This window comes from Sceloporus undulatus, chromosome 6, assembly GCF_019175285.1.
Source record: "Sceloporus undulatus isolate JIND9_A2432 ecotype Alabama chromosome 6, SceUnd_v1.1, whole genome shotgun sequence".
In the NCBI taxonomy this organism is placed as follows: Eukaryota; Metazoa; Chordata; class Lepidosauria; order Squamata; family Phrynosomatidae; genus Sceloporus; species Sceloporus undulatus.
The window spans coordinates 163,220,766-163,247,588 of record NC_056527.1 but is presented as its reverse complement, the minus strand read 5'-3'; positions in this window follow the sequence as shown (position 1 = coordinate 163,247,588).

The window sequence follows — 26,823 nt, the reverse complement described above, 5'->3', positions numbered from 1 at the left end:
GTGGGTTGCAACGGATGAACTGCCCTCAGCTGGATTCTAAATAAGCAAGGATAAAACAATTTTCTTTGTCAAGAGTACAATGCGGACATAATTAAAATGTTTAAAATTTAGGCCAATTAACAATCAAGGTGTCACATGCTCCATGTGATGTTGTCAGGAGCACAATGGGGACTGTAGGCCTTCAGGGTTCCAAACCTTGCTCCACATGCCTTTTCCCCTTTCCAAAGCTTACCTAATGGCAATGGGGACATATGAAAAGGCTGCAACAGGTCCTCCCTGAGATCTCAGCCATTGCAATGCCTATGCATTTCTGACTTATGGTGACCCTATCACAGGGGTTTCTTGGCAAGATTTGTTCAGAGGTTTGTCACTGCCTTCCCCTTAGGCTGAGAATTGTCCGAGTCAGCAAGTGGTTTCATGGCCAAAGCAGGAATTGAACCCTGGTCTTCAGAGTCATAGTCCAACCCTCAAACCACTACACCATGCTGGCTTGCATTGGTTCATGGTAGATCTCACTTATTTAACTCAATCAGAAGCAGGGAGTCTTTCTCAGTAGGCACTGGCAAAAGCAAACTACTGCAGCCTTTCCTAGCTTGTGTGTTCTTCCCCATTTATAATGTTTGCCATTTAAGCATACGCAGAAGCAGGGCTGTCACTAGGGGAGTGTGAGGTGAGGTGGACCACACCAGGTGACACCTCAGAAGGGGGTGCCACTGGGTGCACTGGTGAAAAGTTGCATATTCTGCACTTGGCGGTTCTGCTAGCAGGGTGGGAACGCAAGTCTCCTCCCTTTGCTACCCAGCCAGCAGCTCTGCCAGAACTCAGAAAGGATATTGAAGAGAGGAGGAGGGTGTTAAAATGATCTGCACCAGATGTCAACTATACTAGGTGCACCACTGCTCTGACGTTGCTTGGCCACATGTGTCCCAGTTTTCGAAATGTTGGTGGGTATATATCATTTACCTTAGCTACTTCAAATATTTTCTATAGGGGAAATGAACGAATCAGTGGGGAATTGTGTCTAGCAGTGAGAGAGAAAGTTGTGGGTGAGAAGTAGATAAAGAGAAGAAAAGCAGTGGCAAAAACAGAAGGGAGCAAAGACGTTTTGACCCGTTTCTCACCCTGCTTATCATGGGGTTGAAAGCTGTTCCCAAGTAGCCCAAAAAAGATTATCCCCAAAGGAACATTGCCACTGGCAATAAATGCCCTTCCCCTAACACAACCAATCACAACTGATTACTTCATGATGTCAGTAAGAACAAGTGACAGCAACTAAGAGCATGGGCAAGTGAGGATGCTTTAAATAAATAAGCTAAAACTGTCCTAAGAAGAACAGAAAACTTGTCAAAATAGACACTCCGGGGCACTAGTGAAAATGTCCAAATTATCAGCTAAGCTCTTCATGAATACCAATATGGTATAGTACTGAAGAGTGTTGGACTTAGACTTGATAGACTTCACTTCTAGTTCCTGCTAAGCCATGAACCTCACCTTGGGGCAGTTCCTTTCTCTCAGTCTCACAGGGTTGTTTTGAGGATAAAATAAAAAGGAGAACCATATAAGCCATTGTGAACTTATTGGTGGAAGGGAGAATAGACACCCCGTTGTTGCTGTGCACCTCCCTGTTGTTTCCAACTTTTGGTGATCATAAGGTAAACCTACCATGGGTTTTCTTGGCAGGTTTCATCAAGGGTGGGTTTGCCATTGCCATCCTCTGATGTTGAGAGACAGTGACTGTCCAAGGTCAGCCAGTGGGTTGCCATAATTCAAACCCTGGTCTTCCAGTATCCTAATCCAATGCTCAGTCCATCGCACCACACTGGCCCTCATAAATGCAATTAATAAATAGTAAATTAACAGCTATGGTGGGTGGAGGAAGCAGAAGCCAAGAAGTGAAGGAGAATGGTGACTCGGCCCTTAGTAATGTGTTGTTGCTGATGTACAGCACTGTGATCATGATGCTGGAAGATGTGAGTCCCCCCTCCTCCTGCTGTTGGGGTGCAAGGACTGGTGGGAACTGTCTGGGTTTTGCTATCAGCAGGGCTGTCACCACTGCTGCCACCACCATGCCCCCCTCACTTCAGCACTTGATCAATGGCTACTATATCAGTATGTGGAAATGAGCACTAAGCCAAGAGAGGCTGTGGTAGGAGAAGCAGCACCAGCATTCCCATACTGGTCCTGGTTTTCATGCACCCGTCCCCACCTCTCTCATTCTCACTCACGCACTCATTCTCACACACACAGAGTGTGTCATATTTTGTAAGTGCCCTGATAGCCCCATGATCCAGCTATATTTCGGTACCAAATTGCTGGAGGCCACCATGGGCTACAGAGGCTGGAATAACTCACAAAACACCAGAAAAGGGAGTACTGTATTGTGAATATGGCACATAGAGCCTGGACATGTGGAAGACTGAAAACAATGGGTGAAGGGGCTTGATAGAGAATGCCTGGAGTCTTCTTTGGTAAGTACTGGTATAGTTGGTGCTTTTGATCCTGATGTTACCCTCCACCACCACAAGCCATGCCAAATTTCCCCACTTATTAAAGATGGACTGCTGCTGGTGTGGAGGCTCTCCAAGTCTTTACATCTCTTTGGCTAACAACCTCTTAAAGCTTTTCAGAGGCAGAGGTGGCACCCACCAATTCTTCATACAAGGAATAGATTTACTTATTGAATTTTGATGGTGGAAATGGGCGCAGATCTCATTTCCATTTCTGAGCAATTTACAAGCATTTTCACATTCATATTTAGGGAAGAAAAGTTTTTTTATATAAAAAAATCAGATACAAGAAAAAGCAAAACTGGCAAAGTATAAGGCAGCTTCAATAGCTTTTAAACTGGTAGCCAGCAGTTCAAGGGAATGAAAAGACTCTCCCATTTTCTTGAAGTGGCAGTGATATGATGGGGAAGAAAGGATCAATAATGCTGGTTTTGTGTTCCTCATTTGGCTATGAAGAAAAAAGAGGCAGCATTGCTTTCTTAATCCGCCCCCCTTGCTTTCCCACCGCATCACAACAGCGTGGTCCCAGTGGGTTGACCCCAAAGACTGTCCAGCTCACTTTTCATCCTGTGATTGCCAATAAACATAGCTTTGCTCTCATTTTTTGTTCTTTTTTTTAAAGCACATCATTGATTTTAAAATAAAAATCTAAGCCTTCCGAAGGACTGTTTTTCCGAAAGGCTAAAACTGATGATGTGGCATTATTTTCCCATTATCCTCTTTGTAACCTTGTGTAGGAACTCCAAAGTGGCTCCCTCTCCCTCCTTTTCTCTTACTGATGCTTCCCCCCCCCCGCCCCCGCTCTCTGTTTGTTGCAGCTTGGAGATGCACACCTGCTTTCTTGGAAGGGAGACCATCCATGGTCTTTGCCTCTTCACCAGGCTTGAATTTGGGCCTTCAGATTTTAGATCACATCTCCATAATTGTTATGTGTTTCCCTTTCTGATTACATTAGATTAACAGTGTGGATTACGTGTGGTGGTTTGCATGTTGGACTATGACTGAGGAAGACAGGGTTCACATCCCAGTTTGGGCATGGAAACCCACTGGGTGATGTTGGGCAAGTCACATCCTCTCAGCTTTAGAGGAAGGTAATGGAAAACCCATTCTAAAAGAAAAGAAAAAGCCAAGATAACCCTATGATAGGCTCACCTTAATATCCTCATAAGACAAACAAGTAAGATGAGGATGAGAAGGATGAGAATGAACATGAAGGGGCATGGATGTTTCAAAGATTTGAACCTCTTAGAGTAAGAGAAGACAGGAATCAAAGACAAGCTTTTCCCTCTTGGCTGAAGATCCTAGATATTTCTCCATCCTAAAACCAAGATGCAGCTCATTGTGTAGAAGCTATCACATCACTAAGTGGGGAGTGAGTAAATTTATTGCACTAGGTGAGGTGGCACATGGTTGACCCCACACTAGCTATTACATCCTTGCCTCTCAGCAAATGAGATGATGCTATCCTTTTAAGTCAAACCCTCACCCACCAGGCACCCGTTGAAGCACGCTTCATTCATGAATTAAGTCCCTGACATCCCATATCTGTATGATCAATATGTTTGTTTATTAGGAGCAGCTGCACCATTTTAGCAAATCTGGTTGAGCTTGGGGAGGGGGAGCATTGGTTATTAACCACAGAACAAGCACTCAGGACTGGAGGAAAGAAACATGCTGGCAAATGGGAATTGGGATGGATATGGTTTCATGCTAATGGTGCTCTAATTGAAATCTCTGGTTGGGAATGGATCACTCAGCCCAGGGAAGGCAGCTTTGATGGGTCCCACTGTGGCAAAGGGAGACCAGTAATAGTAATCAAAGGACCAGAGGCATAGCTTACTGCCTCGGAATAAGCAGCAATGCCCCTTATTTTCTCTATAAGCCCCCTAAGGACTGAAAGGGGAGGCAGCTGGCCTGTCTGAGATCCCTGTGAAATGAAAGAGGCTAACATGATGCTGTGAGAATGAGGGAGGCAGATGGAAGGAGGACCCCAAGTGAGATGAGGGAGATTGACACCATATTTTCCAACATTTCATAGATGAAAGCTGGATAAACGTAGCCATATGCCATCAGAATGTGATCAAGAGGTCAAAACTGTATTTCAGGTGAGCTCTGACCAAAGCAGAATAGAGTGGCACTATTACTTCCCTCAATCTAGACACTTTGCTCCTGTTGATGTAGTCTAGGATCATGTTGGCTTTTTAAGCTGCTGCATCACACCTTTGACTCCATGTTCTGCTTGGAGTCTACTAAAACTCCTAGATCACTTTCACATGTATTGTTGTCAAGTCAGGTATCACTCATCCTGTATCTGTGCATTTCATTTTTTCTGCTTAAATGTAGTAACTTACATCATTTTGAATTCTGTTCCTGTCCTCTGGGGTATTAGCTACCCCTCCTAATTTGGTGGCCATTGAAAATTTGATAAGCATGCTCTCTGTTCCATCTTCCAAGCCATTGATAAAGTTGTTGAATAGCACTGGGCCCAGGACAGAACCCTATGGTACCCCACTAGTCTCTTCTCTCCAGGATGAAGAGGAGCTATTTGGTGTAATACCTTTTGGATTCAGTTGGTCAACCCATTACAAATCCACCTAACACTTGCATTGGCTAGACCACAAGCACAAACAAGCAAACAAACATTTGAAAAGTAAGTAATGTATCCCTGTTGGTGGAGATGTGGGAGAAAGATAGATGTCTGACAAACTTAAAGAGGTTGCAAGATGAGATTTCATGCACTGGGATAGACTTTTCTAGGCTGATAGTTCTCACATATATTCTCAGTTCCCAGGCAACAATCACATTTTTAGCTTGACCACCATGCAGTGGAAAATGCAAAGTTGGAAGAATGCAACTTCTAAAGGGACAAAAAAAATCCTTTTGAAAAAGCCAGTTACACAACATGCTGCCCTATGGTCAACAAAGACATCCTCGATGCCACTGTATAAATCTCATAGTCTAGCCTAACACTAATGTCTTAAACAATGAAACATATTCAGGGTAGCTATGCTGGCCATACAGGAAAATGAAACAAAATCCAAAATCTACAAAAGAGGATTTTTGGCCAGTCAAAATGCACAAAACATATAATGCTAAATTTTCAAGCTCCATTGGCTTCTTCATCAGGCTAAAAATGTTAACAATCATACAGGAGGAAGGGAAAAAATCATAATCACAGGCCTACATTTTGCATAGATATTGTCTCTTCAGTGTAGGCAGAAGCCACATCTTTCTTAACCATGTGGGAACTATGACAAAGGAAAGTACAATTTAAATCCCATTAGCAGCAGTAAAACAACTCCTCTTGGGATCCAGGATGTCTATGTCTCTTGTGAAGCCACAGGCCCTTTACTTGGACAGAAAACACTGAATTTCTCAAGAAGTCTCTGTACTGCTACATCTGGAAAAACTTTTAGGTACTCTATAGGTAAAACTCAGCCAATTATAGTCCCAAAAAAAAGTTTTGCAAAGAGAGAAAGAAAAAAAAATACAAATGCATTGACTTCCTTCCCCAAAGAGTTTGGCTACACTTGAAACTATATTTTAACTTCCTTTGGCTGATAATAAAAATCTCCTGCTATTTCTAATAAATTGTTACTATTATTCAGACCCACATGTTGACAAATAACACCATTTTTATTTTTAATGCACTAAATAAATCCTACTTTTAAAAATGTTATTCAGTTAACCAGAGATTTCTCCTTAATTAACACTGCCAACTTATCCATTTCTGACCCATTAGGTTTTATCAGCCAGTGGTCTTGAACTGGTGTCAATGAGACCTTCCATTTTTGAGCATATACAGCTCTTGAAGTTGCAATCATACACCGCACAACTGTGCCATGAATTCTCTGCAATTGTTCATCCAACAATTCATTTTCTTCTTTATGAGACAATCACATGCTGAAATCCATAAGGATAACTTAGAATAACATCTCATTTTATATGTGTTCCAAATTCTCAACAAAGATCTTATCACATAATGACTGTTAACATTCTTATCAACCTTAACCTTATCATAATATAGATAGCCATGCCAACCAAATTTCAGGTCAAAACCTTCTAGCTGAATAGTCTTTGATTTTCCAGTGTAATCCAGTCCTTCAACTAAACTATGCAGCAAGTGGCATAATATAGCTTCAAATCTGGCCAAACCAATTTGCCTCTTTATCTAGCATCTTTCACTCACCTAAACTTTATTCTCTGTTTCTTGCCCTGATGGATGAAAGATGATCAGTCTTTTCCCCACTGCTGAAAAAGTAGGTTTAAGTCTATGAAAGCTCATGCTACCTACTTCTTTTTCTCAGTTAGTCTCAAAGGTGCTACAAGGTCCCTTTGCATATTTACTTTCCCCTTGTTCAGGATTATGCTGTTGTGACTAAATCTAGTATCTTCACATCTAGGAAACACATTCAGGGGTAACCATGCTGGCCATACACCAAAATAAAACAAAATCCAAAATCCACAGCAGAGTGATACTTTTATTGGCCAGTCAGTAGCAATGAGTTAATGATAAGTCAGCTAATTGAATGATTGCTACAATTAGTGTTTGTGGCAGAGAATTAATTTTCACATTTCTAATGGTTAGCATTATTGAATTAAATTTCAAACTAATGTTCTAAGCTTGGGGTACATCTTCAAGGGATACCCAAGAGACGGATGGAAGAGAGACCAACAGCCAGTGGGGACAGTTACCATTGGTGTTTCATAGCTCACTGTCCAAAGCCTGATCTGTGGTTTATTCAACACAATATAGTATCAGCCATTTGCAGTCTGAGCTGGTGTCATGAATTAGAGTTTTATCATCTCCCTGATACCTATGTAGGACAGGGCTGCTACTTTAGGAGGGGGAAAGATGGGGACAGGGAAGTCTGTCGGCTTTACTTTCTCCCAGAATTTTTTAAACCCCCGTCTCTTTTCTTGTATATAAAAAATTTGTAGATTGGGATCAATTCTTCAAACAGAGACTGAAATGAAATTGTTCCTTATCTACATGAGTCAAGTTCAGTAGGTAATACAGTGGAGAGGATCATGTCATGCCTGCCTGCCAGATAGGAATTAAAAATGAGAAAGCTCTCAGAGGGAGGAGAAAACATCCTTGGTAGTTTTCGTTCTGCGTTGTTGATGTATGCCTTCTAGTCACTTCCAGGTTTTAGCAACCCTAAGATGAACCTATCATGGGGTTTTCTAGGGCTGAGAGTCTGTGGCTCACCCAAGGTCACCAAGTGGGTTTCCATGGCTGAGCAGGGATTTGAAACCTGGTCTCCAGAGCTCAAACAACTACATAATGCTGGCTCTCATTAGTATGGTATTAACATAAATGTACAAAACAAAACACCTAAGATTTAAACATTATCAGCCAATATGGATGACTCTGTCCATTTCACTTTCTCCCACTTTAAAAAATAAGACTCTCTTGTTCTTTCCATGCTGAACCTGAAGAAATTTGCAAATATTTTAATATAAGTTCTTATCAGAAACAAACTCACATTGGCCTCCTGTTTGCTAGTCCCAGCTAGAGTTGATGTATTCAGTCTGTTGTCGAATGGATCCACGTATCGATTCAACATACAGGTAAATCTAATGAACAACATACAGGTAAATCTAATGAACTCAATAAGTCTACTCTAGTCAGGCCTCAAAGAGTATGTTGCCTTCAATCTGTCAACCAACCTGTGGAGTAGACAGATTCAGTTCAATGGCAAGGAGACCATTTCTCCATTTCTTTTATGTTTTAGAAGTGACCCGTCAATGTATTGTGGGAATCACTTCAGGGACCCAGTTATAGAAAGTATAAAACATCCTTCTGTTCTGGAGCCTGGCCTTTTCTTTATTCCAATCAAGGTACTTCAAAGACTCCCCCCCTTTTTTTCATTGAAGGTTTATTATGGGCTGGCGGTCCTAACAAAACACAACCATATCACACACAGGCAGGTTGTTCGTCCCAGCTTTTGTGAGTGGCAACATTGATGTGCATATCTCACCCTGCAGAGGAAGGCTGGATACACACGAAAGAGAGTTGTGATCGAACCTCTTTGAATGACTTTATTATTCACATTAATTACAATGTCGAGGAAAGAGGACAGCTGCTCAAGGTGGCTGCGGTACCAATTTATCAGACAGAGGATGGCTTTGAGAGAAGTCCTCAAGTTCTCCCTCCCCCATGCCCAGCCTTCTGAACCTGGGAGGGTGGAAGACAGATTTTCTCCCCTTGTTTAATTAGAACTTGTTATTAGCAGGAACCTAGTAAATTAAAAATAGCCCCCGCCCTATCTCAATACATTTAGTTCTGGTCTCAATTAGAGAGATCAGGACAAGTCATTGAATGGGAATTAATGAGATGAAAAGAGGGTTGCGGGACAAAGAACAGAAGTGTTGGTGATACTGGAGCTGGAGATGATGCAGGGGGGAATAGCACTGTTGATCGCCTTTGGGAAAGAAGCGCTAATGAGAAATCACAGAGGTTACTTTCAACTGCTGTGCTCAAACTACAGAAGGAACCATGTTGGAGACCCCTTCCCAAGGAGAAGGAAACCTCTCGAGGCCAATGCTGAGAAAGAATCACGCCATTATTAATTTTACTAACCTCGATGTGTTCTCAGCTGTTATCAAACTATTGTCAAGCGAGGAACCAGAAATAACTCAGCCTCTGATAAAGAATCATCGGCACCTTTGAATTCAGAGGTTCTGAGAAAACCAATATGTCTAAAGAGTAGTAGCTGGGCTGGTCCTGCCATTAGGCATAGTGGGGTGAATGCTTCAGGCAGCAGACACTGTGGGATGGGGAGCTGTGGTGATGTGCTAGAATATATAAATAAAGCATCATCATCATCATCATCATCATCATCATCATCATCATCATCATCATAGAATATGTTGTCCCAAGTAACAGTGTTGAAATAGGAGGAGATTGTTGTTATTAACTACCATCAAGTCAACCCCGACTCATGGCGACCCTGTGGATGAGACATCTCCAAGATCCTCTATTCTCCACTGCTCTGCTTAGGTCCTGCAAATTCATTATTGTGATCTCCCTGATTGAGTCTATCCATCTGGCATGCAGTCTTCCTCCCTTTCTACCACCCTTTAATCCTTCCTAGCATTATTGCCTTTTCTAGTGAGCTGTGCCTTCTCATGATGTAGTCAAAGTACAACAGCCTCAATTTGATCTTCTTGGCTTCCAAAGAGATTTCAGGCCCGATCTGTTCAATGACCCATTTGTGGGTTTTGACCATCCATGGTATCCTCAGAGCTCTTCTTCAGCAAGGTATCTCAAATGAGTCGGTTTACTTTATCTCTGCTTTCTTTACTGTCCAGCTCTCACATCTGTACATGTTAATGAGGAATTCGATGGCATGGATGATTCTGGTTCTAATGTTCGGTTCTATATCATTATTTTTTAGGATCTGGTCTAGTTCTTTCATAGCTGCCCTTCCCATTCCTAGTCACACATTCTATTACCTTTCCGAAAAATGAAATGCTGGGCACTGGCTAATAGTTATCCATTATAGAGGGGGCCAGGAAAGGCTTTTTCAACATAAGCCTTGCAACAGTGTCCTTTGGACATGTTGGAACCCTGCCTTGTTCTAAGGAAGCAATGACTGCTGTCTTTGCTCATTCAGCCAGTCCCCCTCTAGTCTTTTAGTGAGCCAAGAAGGGCAAGTAGCCAACATCACTTCTCCAAAGATCCTCTCCACATCCTCAGTCTGAAAAATGTAAAAGAATCCAGTATTACTGGACAAACAGAGGGCAATGTGGTATTTACTGGCACTATATCAACTGGAGCATCCAAGCTGGAATAGATCTTTGTGATTTTATCTGCAAAGTACCAACAAATTCCTGTCTGCCCTCTATAATGGTCTCCTCTTCAATGGCTGCTTCCCAAATCTGTTCGCCTTCACCATCACTAGCATCACCACCACCACCATTTGTTTCCATGAGTAAATAAAAGAGGAGCAGCAATATTCATGGTGGAGGAAATCCAATCATGCAGAAATTCAACATCATTCCCAGTTTTGAGTAATAAGCCTGACCTGAACCAATTGAAATGACACAGTTGTGTTACAGATTGCATTCCTATGCATATCGGCTTCCTTTACTTCTAAGAAAACACATGTGGGCTTATGATGAGACATCAGTCTTTCTTTCTTTTTTACACTTTCATTATCAGTCTTGTTTTTACAATTCATCACTAGCTCTCTAAGCAACAGATTTCTGTTCACTTGAAACAGTTCTGTCACACAGCTCCTTAAAAACACAATGATGGCAAAAAGAATAATTTCTTTTCTACCCACACAGCTTTGGAGCAGGCCTTCAAATAGTCTCTAGCTCATGTTTGGTCAAACCTATCCCATGTCTTCTGCCACTGTCTCTCTAGTTTCTGTCTCATTTACTTCATCAAAGTTGGGGAAATAATTTGGCCCCAATCAATGGGAGGTGGCACTCAGAAGCAATTGTTTCCACCCCCCTGACCCCATCCATACCAGGGGCCAGCCATGGCACTGACAGATTTGTCTGCTGAGGTGACAGGAAAGTCACCAAAAGCCATGAGAAATCCTTCCAGCTCCATCTGTCTTCTAAGGTGTTGTTACGTGCAATTTGGATAACAGTGTACCATCCTAATCAATCTTCATCTCTTCAGTATGCATCCCAGTGACTCTAAACCCGATCAGCTTGTGATCTGTCCATGACAATGAAATGACAGACAGTTCCTCAACTCCCAGATTACCGTGACTTTATTCAGTTCAGAAAACAAGATCTGGAGTGTGTCCAGCAATATGAGCCAGGTCAGATGCTGCTTGAGACAGACCCATGGTTGACACAGAAGCCATGAACTTCTGAGATACTCCCAACAGAGCAATCTCAGCATTTATATTGAAGTCCCACTAGTGCCATAAGACTCTAATGCCAGCTACTCCATCTTGCTGTGGAAGGGAGACTGTTGACCAGGAGGGCAAGCTGTACCTGATAGAACCCCTATTCTGTCCCAGACACCCAATCTCTTTCAAATAGACATACTTGAACACACCAGGCTGTCAGATAGGGCACCTTGTCAAGGGATGGATGCCAATTCCACCTCCAAACCCACTGTTTTATTCAGCTTGAACATGTTTGGCATGCTAGTGTACAATCAAATCCAGGATAGTTGTTGTTTTCCAATTCACCAACCTAGCATTCAACAAAAGCATTTTCACCCTCAGGGCACTATTGCCAGGGCTTTTCTGACTATTTCAGCTGGGAGGGAGATTGGAGCAACTAGCACCTGTTACACCTTCATCTACCCTAATATTGCAACTCCCCCTCATATCTTCTCATATTCTCTTTTAATTCCAGTGGCTGCTTCCCAAATTTGTTCACCACCACCACTGTGTGATTCCTCCAGTGGGTAAAAAGAGGCAGCAACAGTCACTGGTTAATGAAACATGATCATGGAGAATTTTGCTATCATTCCTAGTATTGAGTCATAAACCTGTCCTGAACCAACTGAAGTGACACAGTTCAGTGTTACAGATTGCACTCCTATGCACATTGGCTTGTTGTTGAATTCAGTGGGATACACTCCTAAGTAAACATATGTGGGCTCATGATGAGGCATCAGCTTCATTTTTACACTTTGTAGTCAGTCCTCCCTTTTTACTCCTTCACCCTCTGGCAGTGCCTGGATCCCAACAGCGACTTCTGTGCTCCTCAATGTTGATACCTGATGAAGTCAGTTGTTGTCAAAGGGTGAGTGCAAAAGTGAACAGACTGAAACACTGATAGATGGTTCAATGGGAAGGCTCTCTTGACTTGCTGTAACAGTCAATACTAACAGCTGCTACAGTCACCTAAAGGCTTCTCATTTGGAGGCCCTGTTTATAGTTTCTGAGTCTGTAATTGCTTCATCATGTGTACAAAAGTATCACTGAGTTCAGTAACTTTTTTTAAACAATGATAACAACTATTTTGATCATTGACCAATAGCAAATTCAGTTGGTGAGAACTAGAACCAAAATGAAGTCACTCAGAAAAGAAACAGAAATATATACATTTTTGTATACATACATACAGGGTGATACCTCTGATGTTGGCAGAGGTGTTTCAAAATGGGGAAGGGAGAATGCTGTCAAAGCTGCTGCTGACACAAACTACCAGCCCAATGAAGACTGAACAGTCAAAATGGAGCATTGTGAAAGAGAACATGGTTGGCTGGCTGGCTGGCATTGTGAACAGAAGCATTCTGATATTGTGTGCATTTCAAGTTATTTCCAACTTATGGGAACTCTTAGATGAAGCTATTCAGGGTTTTCTTGACAAGACCTGTTCAGAGTGGTTTGCCATTATCCTCCTCTGAAGATGAGAGAGTGTAACATGCCCAAAGTCACTCAGCAGGTTTCAATGGATCAGTGGGGATTTGGACCCTGGTCTCATAGAATCCTAATCCAACATTCAAACAACTATACCATTCTGGCTCTCTAGTAGCCCTCCATAACGTAATGTGTTGTTACAGATTCCATTTATAGCCTTCTCTGACAGAGGAGGCTAAATATCTCACAAAACATCTTGGCATCATTGGGGAGCAGGAGTTGCCATTGCCTTCCTCTAAGGCTGAGAGACAGTGACTTGCTAAAGGTCATTCAATAGGTTTCCATGGCTGAATGGAGATTCAAATCCTAATCTCTTGAAGACCTGGTCCAACACTAGAAACAGTGTGCCATGCTGCCTCAAGAATTACTGTACTTACACTTAAAATCAATGCTCCAGAAAAGTCTGGCGTGATTCCATTTTCCTTCCACCCTCCTCCCAAATGTTCACTGCAAAATACTTATTGGAACTCATATGGCTGAAGCTCCTGTTTTTGTTTTGTTTTGAGCCCTCCAGTCACCTGAAGGCAGGCACCTTGTGCATTTCTCTGGCCAAGAATCCACTCCATTTTCCAGGGCAGCCAGGGGCCTGAGACAGAAATTACCACTTGCTTGCTAATTGCTGCATGTTCTCTCTGTAGGTATATCATTGCCGGCAATTAGCACAAAGATCCTTTCCCACTCTTGTTAAGTTCCTGTGCTGCAGTTAAATACTCCCAGATCCCATTTAAATGATTTCAAATGCAATTCATTCTGGCTCGTTAAATAATTCCACAGCAGTGTCTGTCTTCTTTTTCTTTGCTTTTTCTCTTTCTTCCAACAGCCACTTTCTTCCAGAAGAGCTGTGGTGACCGGAGAGGTTAAGAGGGGCGGGTGGGTTGGAGTAAATATTGGGTAGGGGAGAACCAATAGTAAGTGGAAAGGACTAGGGAGGGAGGGGGTTGATTTTCATTCCTGAAGTTCTTTTCTTTATTCCTGCTGTCCTCTGTTTCACCTCTTCTTCTGGCTCTTTTTTGGCAGCACTTTCACCTGCCTGCAATGGAATTGGGAGATTTTACACCAATTATCCACGCCCAACAGGAAAATTAGTTTGCAATGCTTTACTCACACTGTTCTCTGTGCACACAGCCAAATCGAAGGGACTGAGGTCAGTGACATCTTGATTGGCTTCCATCTTACTACCCCTCTGGGAATGCTCATTGGACGATGCACAATTTTGCATTTGGATGTGGCACAGATGGGGTGTGTATGTGTGTGTCCACAGCAGGCCTGAATAACAGGGGAAGAGAAAGATCACCTTCACAAGATGAAAATGTGTCCTCCTCTAAAAATTTGTCCACATCTGTCCCCCAGCTTGTTTAGCTTCACTTAACATCTATACTATTTATCACAAATGATGACATTTCTTATCTTCAACAATTAGCATCCCAAATTACAAATTAAAACATTATATTTAATATTATAATTGTGGACAAACGTTCTCTGTTGTGACAAACTTTTTGCACTGACTTTCTTTTTTGCACATGTAAAATGTTAAAGTATATCAAGAGATATATTTGCACAGGTGTAAGGGGAGAAATCCAAAGACATTGGTTGCAATCCAGTTGCCTGTGTGATCCTAATCATTTCAAAATGATCAACAGAGCGATTCCATCCATCTCCCTCTCCCTGTCCCAATCTCTCTTACTTTGGTGAGACTGGGGAGTTAAACTGATGCATGCTCCACCATTTTCAAAGCCATGCCAGTTTCCACCAGAAAATTCATCACAATGCCCTCCATTGGTTTCAATGGGGAGAAAATAACATACACCAGCTCTGCAAATAATGATCCTATTATTTGTTTTCAGGGGGTGAGGGGTTGGAAGCCCTTGGTATCCAGCAAATCCAAGACTGCCTCTAACCCCAGCTCCAAGAAGGCTTAGGTTAATATCCTACTCCTCTCCTGGGAGCTTTATACTGGCATGTGAGCAGCAACTATAGTGAGCCTACCACCTCCCTTGCCAGTGGAACCACTCTCTACCAACTGTTTTATACCTACAGGCAGCAAGTGTCCAAAAACAGATATTATCATTAGGGAAGCAGCTACAAGTGAATCAGTCCAATCCAGGTCATGCATCCAAGAAGGTCATAAAAGACAATATGAAGGGAGGAACAGGGGTAAGATCTCAGCCAGCCCAGAAGTTGTTACATGAAGCAAGTAGTCCAAAGCCAGAAAGAGTAAGACAAGGAGCCATCAAATGTTAACAGTCCAGAGATCAAGAATCCCAAGAAACACACAACTAGCATAGTCAGTTAAGGAGACTGAATGGTTGTGAGTAATGAGCCCTCCCAGCAGGCACTGGGGAATTTATAGGTGGCTGCCTCTGAATGCCAGGCACTTGATCAGTTAGCATTTCCTAGTTGATAGATGTTGACTGTCAATTGCTGCTCCTTCTCTTTTTGCTGGGCCTCAAAGAGGATGAGTTTTCAGTGTCTCCTCAGCTGCTTTGGCCACCAGCTTCTCAGATTCACTGGTGAAGCCACCATCTGGATCCAGAAACTCCTCACAATCCAATTCCTCTGTGTTGGATTCCTAGGTTTCCAGATCTGAGTTAGGACACCATGAAAAGGTCAATTCTGCCTGAGCTCCCTCTAGTCAGCAGCTCCGTGCCTAAATCCAATGAACTGTCCCAACTCATTACATCAGTGGGATATACAACAGTAGGATATACAACATTTGCTATTCAACAGTTGGTTAAATATATCTTCTCCATTTGGGACTAGCAATGGGATTTACGCCTCTGCGGTTTAGGACTGCTTTTTAATGTTCTTAGCTGGATTAAGGTACTACATCTAGTACATTTATGAACTAAATCTGTTCATAAAACAGAACATAACCTCAGAAAAAAAAATTAAGACAGATTTTGAAATAATTTCACTGGAGCCTGCTAAGAAGGCTCTGTGCAAAACAGATTGTCCTAACAGCCTGGATCATTATTGCATATTTATAATGAATAATTATATTCTTCACTGTCTCTAATGCCCTTCAGCCCATGGCTTACATCTTGTCAACTGATTGGCTTGCCAATAATATGCCAATTTAAGGAAAGGGGGAAACGTCCCTTGAAAATATTCCCATTTTTGTACAAAAATCATACTCGGCTCTCTTGACCAAAGCTAATTTACTCTTAACCATCACCAATTTTCTCATGACTAATACCAATTTTTCATTGTAAACACTAGCCAAGATTCTGCATCAGGAAATGTATCATGAACTTCCACCAAGAAGGAACAATGGCATGTCTCTCCTCTCCCTTCCTGCAGGACACACTTTTGTTTTATGCCTTTCCCTTTAAAACCATTTGTCCTATGGAGAGCAGGAGGCATCAGAGAAACATACAGCTATGTCTGTAAAGTGAGATATATAATGATGGTGACATAAGCCCCTAGGATCTCTGGAGGAACCCTACAAGGTACTGGAGGAAGTCATCATTCTACCTCAGGCTATACTTGTTGATGATGTGCACCTTCACGTCATTTCTGACTTATGGCTACACTAAGGCAGAGTTTTCTGGGGCTGAGAGTGCGTGACTTTCACAAGGTCACCCAGTGAGTTTCTATGGCTGAGTGTGAGACTTGCCCAAGGTCACCCAGTGGGTTCCCATCAGGGACATAGCCAGGATTTTGGGAAAGGGAGGTTCAGACTAAGTGGCACCATTATAATCAGGCTTGGGGTATAAATTATTATTATTATTATTATTATTATTATTATTATTATTATTATTAATTATTACTAGGCAAGGCATATTCAGAGGGGGTTTACAAGTTCCTCCCTCTGCAATATAGCCTACAGCACCTGGTATTTGTTAGTGGTCTTCCATCCAAGTAATAACCAAGGCTAACTCTGCTTAGCTTCCAAGAACAAATAGAAGGCGGGAATGTTGGAAAGGGAGATCTATTTTTATAGAGTGGGCTCTGGGATCCTTAGTGAGGACTACATGATCCCTTCCCCCGTTACATGAGACAAGTCTATGTAACTAGGTGCATTGGATCCAGCAGGTCAAATGTCTCTTTGGCACCATCCCCAACACAATCCCTATTTGTCATTATCACTGGAAGAACACTGATGGTGAAGCAGCAAAGATGGGGAAGCTTCCTGTGCCAACAAAGAACTGGCTTTATGGGTGATTCTCCCTTTCTACAAGAGGGCATCCCCCTGTAGAAGAACTTTTCTCTCTGATGGTTTGATACCCCACTCAGTCATCTTGAAATCCAATTTAAAACAGCATCCCCAGTTGGGAATGCTAGAAAGACAATATTGTTGCATGGCCAACTCTAGCACCGTGGATAGCTCCAGAGGTACTTAAAGTTCACAGTGTCGAGTCTGGGGTTGGAAGCTGTGCAACCTACAGATGTTGCTGAACTCCAGCTCTCAGCTGCCCTAACTTTAAGCTAGCTAGGCCTATGATAAGGAAAAATGGGAGCTTCGGTTCAACCAATGGCTGGCAGGCTGCACAGTTTTCTTCCCTGGGCTAGGCAACTGTTCCTGCTGATATTTTACTTATTTATTTTTGATTTGCAGTTCTTTTCCTTTCCATTTAATCGAGGGTTTAATGAACAATAAATCAGTTTTGAATAAAGAGCCATTCAGTCAACTTTGAGCTGGAGACAATCCTGCATAAATGAAATGCATTTTGGTAGTTAGAACTCTGTATGCCAGAATGTTTGAAACAAGGATGAAATCTGGAAACCTGTGTAATGTTTTGAGTGTTCGGGAAGGATTTGGCCTGAGACACTGCTGTCAATCAGATCTGGCAATACTGGGCTAGAATCATAATCATAGAATCTTATCTTAGAGTTAGAGGAGACCACAAAATCCATCTAGTCCAACTTCCTTCTATGCAGGAATATACAACTAAAGATGTCCACCCAATCTCTGTTTAAAAGCCTCCAAAGATGGAGTCTACTATTCTTCAAGGCATTCTATTGTCCTGTAGAACAGCTGTTACAAGTTCTTCCTAATGTTTAGGTAGGATCTCCTTTTTTGTCATTTGAATCTATTGGTTCATGTTCTCATCTCTGAAGCAGCAGAAAGCAAGCTTGCTCCATGACAACCCTTCAGATGTTTAAAAATAGCAGTCATGTCATTTTTCAGTCTTGTCTTCTCCAACTTAAACATATCCAGTTCCCTAAGTCATCCCTCATCAGGGCTGGCTTCCATACCTTTGAGCATCTTGGTCACACTTCTCTGGACATATTCCAGCATACTGATATCCTTCTTGATCTGTGGTGCCCAGAACTGGAGACTGTATTCTAGGTGAGGTCTGACCAAAGCAGAATAGAGTGGTACTACTGTTTCACTGCGTCTGGACACCATACACCTGTTGATCCAGCTCAGAATTGCATGGGCTTTTTATGGCTGCTGCATCACACTGTTGACTCATGTTTATCTTGTGGTCTACAAAGACCCCTACATAGATCCTTTTTATATGTACTGCTTTCAAGCCAGGTGCCATCCATTCCACATTGGTATATATCCTTGTTGAAATTTGGTTTGTTACATTTGGCCCAGCTTCCCCTCTGTCAAAGTCATTTTGAATTCAGATGGATCTGTGGTCTGACTCGGTAAAAGGAAACTATATTCCCAACTGTCTTGTCTCCCGCCCTACTGTAAGGCACAACTGAAATAGTTACACATTCTGTCCCTGTTTACCCCTGTTGTGTCTGGCTGCAAGCACCATGTAAGCCCCCTGGGGCAGTGACATTGTCTCTTAAGTGTCATGTACGTAGATGGTGCTAGATAAATAAATAATACAAAACTTTTGATTTAAAGGGGGAGATGAGAATAGGAGAGCCTTTGAAGTCTGCAAATCCCCAGTTGCATCTACAGCTCCTGATCTTTCTTTCTCTGTTTTCTGTGTCTTAGGGGACTGTTCAAAGTTGGGAGGGGGTAAGAAATGCAGTATGATTGTTAATGACAGACTGTTTTCAATTGAAGTAGGGAGGAAAAAATCATTCTGATGATGGAACCAGCTGAAGACGGGGAGAGCCACGCTTTAAAGGGCAGAAAGGTTCTATTGTAATTAAAGCTGATGCAATAATTGTAACAGATGGAAGGCAGAAATGTTACCGTGTTTGCCTTCCCCTCTTCTCCCCCTGTCTTGCCCATTGGGTTTTGTTTTTGGAAAAGAACAAAACGCCAGGAAAGCTTTCAAGAGGATGGCTTTCAATGTGTTGAATTTTAATGAGGAATCACCACTTTGATTTGTTACTGATCTGCTGTCAAATTACAATGGAATTCTAGGGAGCACGACTTTCTCATAATGTATCCTGGAAACGGGAACTTGGTCGATATCCAGCTGCTCACCTGAGATCCAGCATCCTAGGAATGGAAGACAGGCCTTTTGCGTTATTGAGGTACAGACTGAACATGAAAAACTATTCCCCATATAGCGGTTAGCATTGCTGTCTGGTACTATGCCAGGCTGATGTTTTCTTTTAAGTTGATATTTGTCAAGCGGTCAAACTATCCACACAAGGTCCTCTCTGGTTTCGGAAACTTCAAAGCATTGTTGTTGTGGGTGCTTAATGAAACCAAATGCCTACACCAACTGGGGAGTCACTAATGAAACAGCTCATTATAACTCAAAATAAATGACCAAGGAAACAAACAAAAACCACGTTACAGTGTTCCTCTCACCGCATCTGGCAAAAGTAGATATTGGGCAACCTATCTGTGATAGAAGCAGAATACCAAAGTTACTTTCTGAGCAACTATTTCTGGTCAGACGCCAGCTTGGGAATTAGTAGAGTCATAGTTCAAAAAAGTAACTTTTCCAATCTTTGGATAGGATACTGCCCCATAGAGTATGAACTATGAGCCATAGAGCATTGGTTCATGTAGTTCAGTGTGACTTACATTACTAGATGAAGTTTTTATACTATTTGGAGATGCTAAGAATTACAACTAGGATCCATTTGCATGCAAAGCACATGCCCAGCCACTGGGTGACAACCACTGAGTTATGCTGTTTATATGTGCAGCTGTGTCATCCATATATCCTAGCAGGAAGGGGAGGTGAGGTAATCTTCAATCCAAACTGGAAGCACTCTTACCTTCCAATCTACTTCCCCTTGCTTCTTTGTAGTAGGGCAAGGCAGAAGGCCAAAAGATGCTTTGAGCAGTAATTCCCACAATCCCTCACCCTTGGCCATGCTGACTGGGCTTTGTGGAAGTTCAGGTCTGTTACCTCTGAAAAGCCAGAAGTGCCCCATGCTTCTGTACCTTAACTTGCCTCACCTCTGACATGAGACCTAGCTGATATAAAAGAATCTGAAATGAGAGAGTGTGGGGAAGGATAAAGGTCACATATTGGAGCATTGCCACCCCAGGAAGTATAACAGCTGCCATATCTTTGCATTCTCTGCCCTTCTAGACCTGTGCAAAGAACTGGATCTCTAATAAGGTCTTGTTTCCCCAATGTATGCTTCCCCACCTTGCTACCCTGTCTTTGAAGCAGATGGAAGGAAAGTAGCATCAATTCAGTCTCTGTCTCATCGAACAGCATCTTTTCACAAGGCCCTCTCCAAACACGGTGCTGTGCCTGGGGAAGATCCATAAACAAGAAACCTGACTGCTCCCCTCCATGTCTACCTCGGCCCTTTGTCAAATTAACATTGACTGTCAACTGCAAAATGATGAACTGGGTGATCAAAACACCAAAATTGACCAGCACCATTTTGTTAGCTCAGGCAAAGATAGCATTTGCCACCATACTTTCCAGTTGTCCCAGTTTAGTAGGGGACTAGGACTAAAGTTATCATCCCACTTTTTCAGCTGCTTTGGAAAATCTTTCTGTCTGTTCTTCCTACTTGACCCTTACAACCTGGCTTACTTCAGTTGCAGTGGACTGAGTTCAAAGTACAAAATTACTCAATTAAATCACTAGGGAGGAGAGGAGAGGAGGTCATTTTGTCCTTTGCCATAGGCTCAAGCAAAAGCAAACTGCTGCAGTCTAGTTTGTGTGTTCTTTGAGAACTTGTGTCATCTTGTTCATGCTCTGATGTTGCTTGGCCACATGTATCCGCATTTTCATCTGTGAAACATTAGGTGGTATGTTCCACATACAGAAATATAGAAACCAATAGGACTGGGATTTGATTCTTATTTCAAACTCTGGAGATGGGACAGTGTCCTCCATAGCAGGTTAATTTAGGCACAGCAAGCTTTGGACTCCAGCAGAGTGGAGAGAAACACAGAAGAATGGCTTGGGGATTGCTGCTGTATCTCAGCATTTACTGTCTGAGCCAGTTGTTTCACTGTGGCTCAACATAAATTTACCAACTTTCACTGCTTAAGTTGGAGGAATGAAAATCCTCATGTTATGGTCACTGTGTAATTCAATCTCTCTTTCTCTCTGCATCATTTGTAACAAGACACCAATTGCTTTACTGCACTTTAAAAAAAATGTATCCAAGTGGAGCATGCTGTGCTAACAGGCTTCAGAATCTGATACTTGTTCTTCCTCCTCTTCCTCCTCTCACAAATGTCCTCCTACTCAAAAAGAATGACTAATCTCATTGTATTTCGCTAAGGCGCGCAACCACGGTTAAATGGTGTTATGAGAGTGGGATAGGCTGGGGGTGTTTGGGTCTGCAAGAGCACATGTGAATATATAAGAACATGTAGGAGAGGGATTGTCACACTGTGTATTAGAGAAGGTGTTGGTTTGTTTCCCTCCGTGTGTGCTTGAAACAGATTTTGAGTCAATGCTGAAAGTATTGGAGTGGGGAGGGGCAGATTGATCAGGGGAAAACACATGAGAGTGATTTATAACATTGTGAATGATATGACTGCTTTCTCTTAACAACACTATAATCACAGAATCATAGAGTTGGAAGAGGCCTCAAGGGTCATCCAGTCCAACCCCATTCTGCCATGCAGGAACACATGATAAAAGTATCCCCAACAGATGACCATTCAGCCTCTGCTTAAAAACCCCCAAAGAAGTAGACTTCACCACTCTCCAAGGGATTGTATTTCACTGTTGAACAGCTCTTACTGTTGGGAAGTTCTTCCTAATGTTTAGGTGGAATCTCTTTTCCTGTAAGCTTCTGATCATCCAGAGCACAAGTCTTAAACATGTCTAATCAGAACATACCATGCCATGCTCACTTGATCTGCTTGGCAGGGTGTTGGACTAAATCACTGATTTCAAACTTTGCTTCTCTGGGTATTTTAAACTACAATTCCCAGAAGCCCCAGCTACCATAGCTACTAATGTCCAGGAATCTTGGCAGTTGAAGCCCAAAACACCTGGATGATCCAATGTTGGGAATCACTGGACTAAATGGCCTTGGTAGCCAATTCCAGCTCTGTGATTCTTTGTGTGTGCATATCCTGTGCCTTCAAGTCACATAAGACTACAACTCTGTCATGGACTTTACTTGGTAAGATTTGTTTGGAGAGGGTTTGCTGTTGTCTTCCTCCAAGGTTCAGAGAAGGTGACATGCCCAAGATCACCCGGTGAATTTCCATGGCTGAGCAGGGATTCCAATCCTGGTCTCCTGGAGTCCTCACCCAACATTCAATCCACTATACCACACTGGGTCTCTCATTTAATCTTCCTCAGTTGGTTGCCTGATAACCACTGAGCACCAGATGCCTGATACCCACTAGGAACTAATGTGTCATAGTAGTCAAAGTGTTGGACTATAGCTGGGAAGATCTAGGTTCAAATCCATATGCAGCTATGAATCTCACTGTGGCCCTAGGTCAATTGTTCCTTCCCAGCCTAACCTAACTTACACTGAAAGTATTGGGCTGCAGAGGGGCTTGTTGTGGAGATTTTAAAAATGGGGGGACAGGGGACTTGTATGCCACTCTGGATAAAATTCAAGATGTATGTAACTGGGATCTTATCTCCATGTACCAAAAGGCCCATCTTGTCCCACCCCCAAGGCCCCCCATTCTAAGGTTGCCCTGTTCAAATGGGACTTTCTGTCTTTCTGTTTGGCCTGCATACCATATCACATGTTTATGCATTTCTCACAGTGCATACAAAACAACTTGTGTATCACTGCTTATCTTAATTCATTTCACTCGCATGCATGTGTCTATGTGAATCCATTTCCCATTCTCTATGCATGCTCTCATGGCCATCCTAGAAGATGTGTACAACAGCTGAAATAAGCAATGCTTTTCAACATTTATAAATCAAGTCAGTGAACTCACTTTGTTGTGTGCTTTCAAACCATTTCTGACTTACAGACTCAGCTGAGACTGAGAGAATGTGATTTGCCCAAGGTCACCAAGTGAGTTTCCATGGCTAAACAGTCATTTGAACCCTGGTCTCCAGAGTTGTAGTCAAACACTCAAACCACTACACAGATTTCCAAATTTCATCCTAGTTTCATACTTTCTGGCATACAGAGTTCTAACTACCAAAATGCATTTCATTTATGCAGGATTGTCTCCAATTCAAAGTTGTTTGACTGGCTCTGATTTACAGTTAGTTAAACCCTCAATTAAATGGAAAGTAAAAGTCCTGCAAATCAAAAACAAATAAGTAGAATATCAGTAGGAACAATTGACTAGCCCAGGGATGAAAACTGTGCAGCACTCCAGCCATTGGTTGAACTGAAACTCTTATCTCTCCTTATCATAAGCCTAGCTAGCTTAAAGTTAGGGCAGCTACGAGCTGGAGTTCAACAACATCTGTAGGTTGCACAGCTTCCAACCCCAGACTAGACACTGTGAACCTTAAGTACCTCTGGAGCTATCCACGGTGCTAGAGTTGGCCATGCAACAATATTGAACTTCTAGTATTCTCGACTGGGGATGCTGCTTTGAGTCTGATATCAAGGTGACAAACTCATCTCCACCAGGAAAGAAAGTACTTCTACAGGTGAATCATGAAAACTAAGTCAGAGAATCAGTTGGGTTGAATATTAAGGTCATTGGTGTGCTAGAATGAATGAACATTGCTTTCCTCAGGAACTTCAGGGGAAAAAAATAGAAAGCCACAGTGATGAACTAAGAATCCATCTATATTGAAATGAATGCATTTCTGTCCCACACTGACAGTGTACTTCTACAAACCAAAAAGTGAAAAGAATAGACGCCCTGACCAGAGCACTTATACAGTGTGCCCTTGCTATCCACAGAGGATTCATTCCAGATCTGCCAGCAGATAGTAAAAACCACAGGACCTTAAGTCCCATTCTTCTCAATGGGCACACACCCATGCTTGTGCTGCTACATGCACTTGTGCCCATTCAGAAAGCTGGGACTTGCTGTCCATGGAAGTTCAAGCCGCAGATGGCAAGCCCGTTTGGTGTGGGCACACTCTATTGTGTCCTAAAATTTGTCTGGTCACTCATACATTGCACAGGTTCTGGGTAACTTTCCATAAAACTAACATCCCTAGACGGGTGATTGGGGTATCTTCCCAGGGTAGTATCAAACCTGGCTTTCCACAGAATCCTTCCATGTAAACAACTTAGTCAGTCAGTCAGTCAATCAATCAATCAATCAATCAACCAATATTTATTGATTAGCCCGTAGGCTATCTCAAAGTAGCGCAATACAAAATAGAAAAACAAAATAGAAATGTAAACAACGTAGTCCTCATTGCTTGCTTTCAGAAAGCCCTTATATTTCAGAGAGGAAGTGTCATGCTGGGTATGTTCTTCACTGTATGAGCTTGTATTCCTGGAGGTCAGTCTATGAAACTGAGGCACATAATTCTAAACAAATGCGAGCATTTTTCTACATTATCCTAAGTGAAGCAATATTCTCCTTCCCCAGAGATAGCTCTGTTGCTGTGCCAAGTATGCTGAGGTGGCTTTGTCTAGAACTGGCAATTAAGATCTATTGGGTTTTCAAAATATTTGTTTCTGGAACAGAGGGAAACTGCTAGAACCAATATGGAAGGAGCGATCATGGTTCAAAGCAACTATTGTTGATGTTGTCATTGTTGTGTGCCTTCAGGTTGTTTCTGACTTATGGCGACCCTAAGGCATGGGGTTTTCTTGGCAAGTTTCGTTCAGAGGAAGTTTGGCATTGCCTTTCCTTGAGGCTGAGAACATGTGACTTGCCAAAGGTCTCCCAGTGGGCTTCTTGGCCAAGCAGGAAATTGAACTTGCTTACCTCTTGCAAACTATCTTCCCCTGTGGGTAATATGCAGAGCCATAGTCCTGTTAGTCTGGAATATCAATATGCAAAGGGATCTTGTAGCACTAACTGTGCAAAAAAATGCTGTAGCATAAGTTTTGAAAGTAGACCAAACAAACAAAAGCTTATGTTACAGCTTCTTTCACACAGTTAGCCACAAAGGTGCTACACCATGCTTTTGCATGTGGGTAATGTGGTTATGGAAACTGTCGTGATGAGTGTCTGATCTTCAGTTTTTACCACTGCAACATTGGATAGGATAAATCCTACACTGGCACTGGATACAGGGCTTGAGGGATATCAAGGAGAGATTTATCATGTCTACCAATATTTAGGTCTCACCAAAGGAGGCAGTCACCAAAGAAACTTCAACATCAAAAGCCATATCATATCAGATAAAAGCATCCAAGTCAGGCTTGCTCACTAACGTAATCCATCTTGTCCTATCTAGGTACCTTCCAGAGGTAATACACCATATATTCTATCATCCCACGTATGAGGATGTCAGAAAAAAGTTGAGAAAGTTTTTATTACCATGTTTCTTGTAACAAACTGTATTTTGCTCCATCTCAGACCTCCTCCACTATAACTCCCCCCCCCCCCCAGTTTGAAATGAACTATGTCTGACACAGCAGCCTAGGAGGTTACTTTTTTAAGAGAGAGAAAAACCACACACCTTAAATTTCAACCCCAGAAAAGAGATGGCTTTGTAATCTCCATCTCTAGGTTCTGCTTCCACCTACACTTTTTGACTGACTCACTCCATCCCCTTATTTGGAGATTTCATTTCTCCATCTGTTGAGTAATTCACTGCCACCTTTGCAGGGGTGTTGTGAGCTGCAATTAATCCACGCAGCAGAAAACCCTTAGAGACCTTTCGAAAATGTCTTTCCCCCCTTCCCTCTCCTGACAACAACCCAAAAAAAATGCATGAGCATAACATGATTCACTAGCAATCAAGTGGGAAGGTGGGTGTGCGAGAATTTGGCAAAGGAGGAAAGTCAGGTGACTGTCAGAAAGGAGTGTGTTTCACCCTCTAAAAAAGCACCTGGAACATGATATACGGGCTGAATTCTTTCCTGGATAGAGACTGGATGCTGTGAACCAGGAGACACAAAGCAGGATCTCTAGTGATGAATAATGAATTTATTTACAGGAGGGAAATCTTGATTGAACATACTTCTGTTAACCAAACAGCCTCTGCCTCCCTCCTTTGCAACCGAAAGGTCTATAGGTCCAGCTCAGTGGAATCACATTTGAAAAGGGTCATGTTCCAATCGAAGGAAATCTTTTCTGTAACTAGGGGCAACCCTTTTGCTGTTCAAAGCGACTGTGCTGGAGAAGTGGAAACTATTTTGATCCATTGCTGTCAGTTCCGCCTGCCACATTTGATTTGTTATTCATTAGTTGCATTTGGAATCTACCTTTCCGCTCATATGTTCAAGGCACATTGTTATTATTTAACCTCAAGTTTTGACTTCAATATATGGCAGCCATATGCAAGACAGACTTCCAAGATCCCCAGCCACCAATTGTCCTGCTTATGTCTTGTAAACTCAAGACTGTAGTTGCCTTAATTGAATCAACCTACTAGTCTCCCTCTCTTCCTACCAACTTCCACTTTACCAAGTGTTATCTCCTTATAGAATAACTCACATCATCTCATGATATGCTAAAAGTATGACAGCCTCAGTTTAGTCCTCTTCCCATCACAATAACCCTGTGAGGTTGTTTCATCTGAGAGAGAGAGTGATGGAGAATCTGTGCAGGCTAATACTCAAAGGAGAGGTGGGGAAAACTGTGATGTTCAGGCTTCATG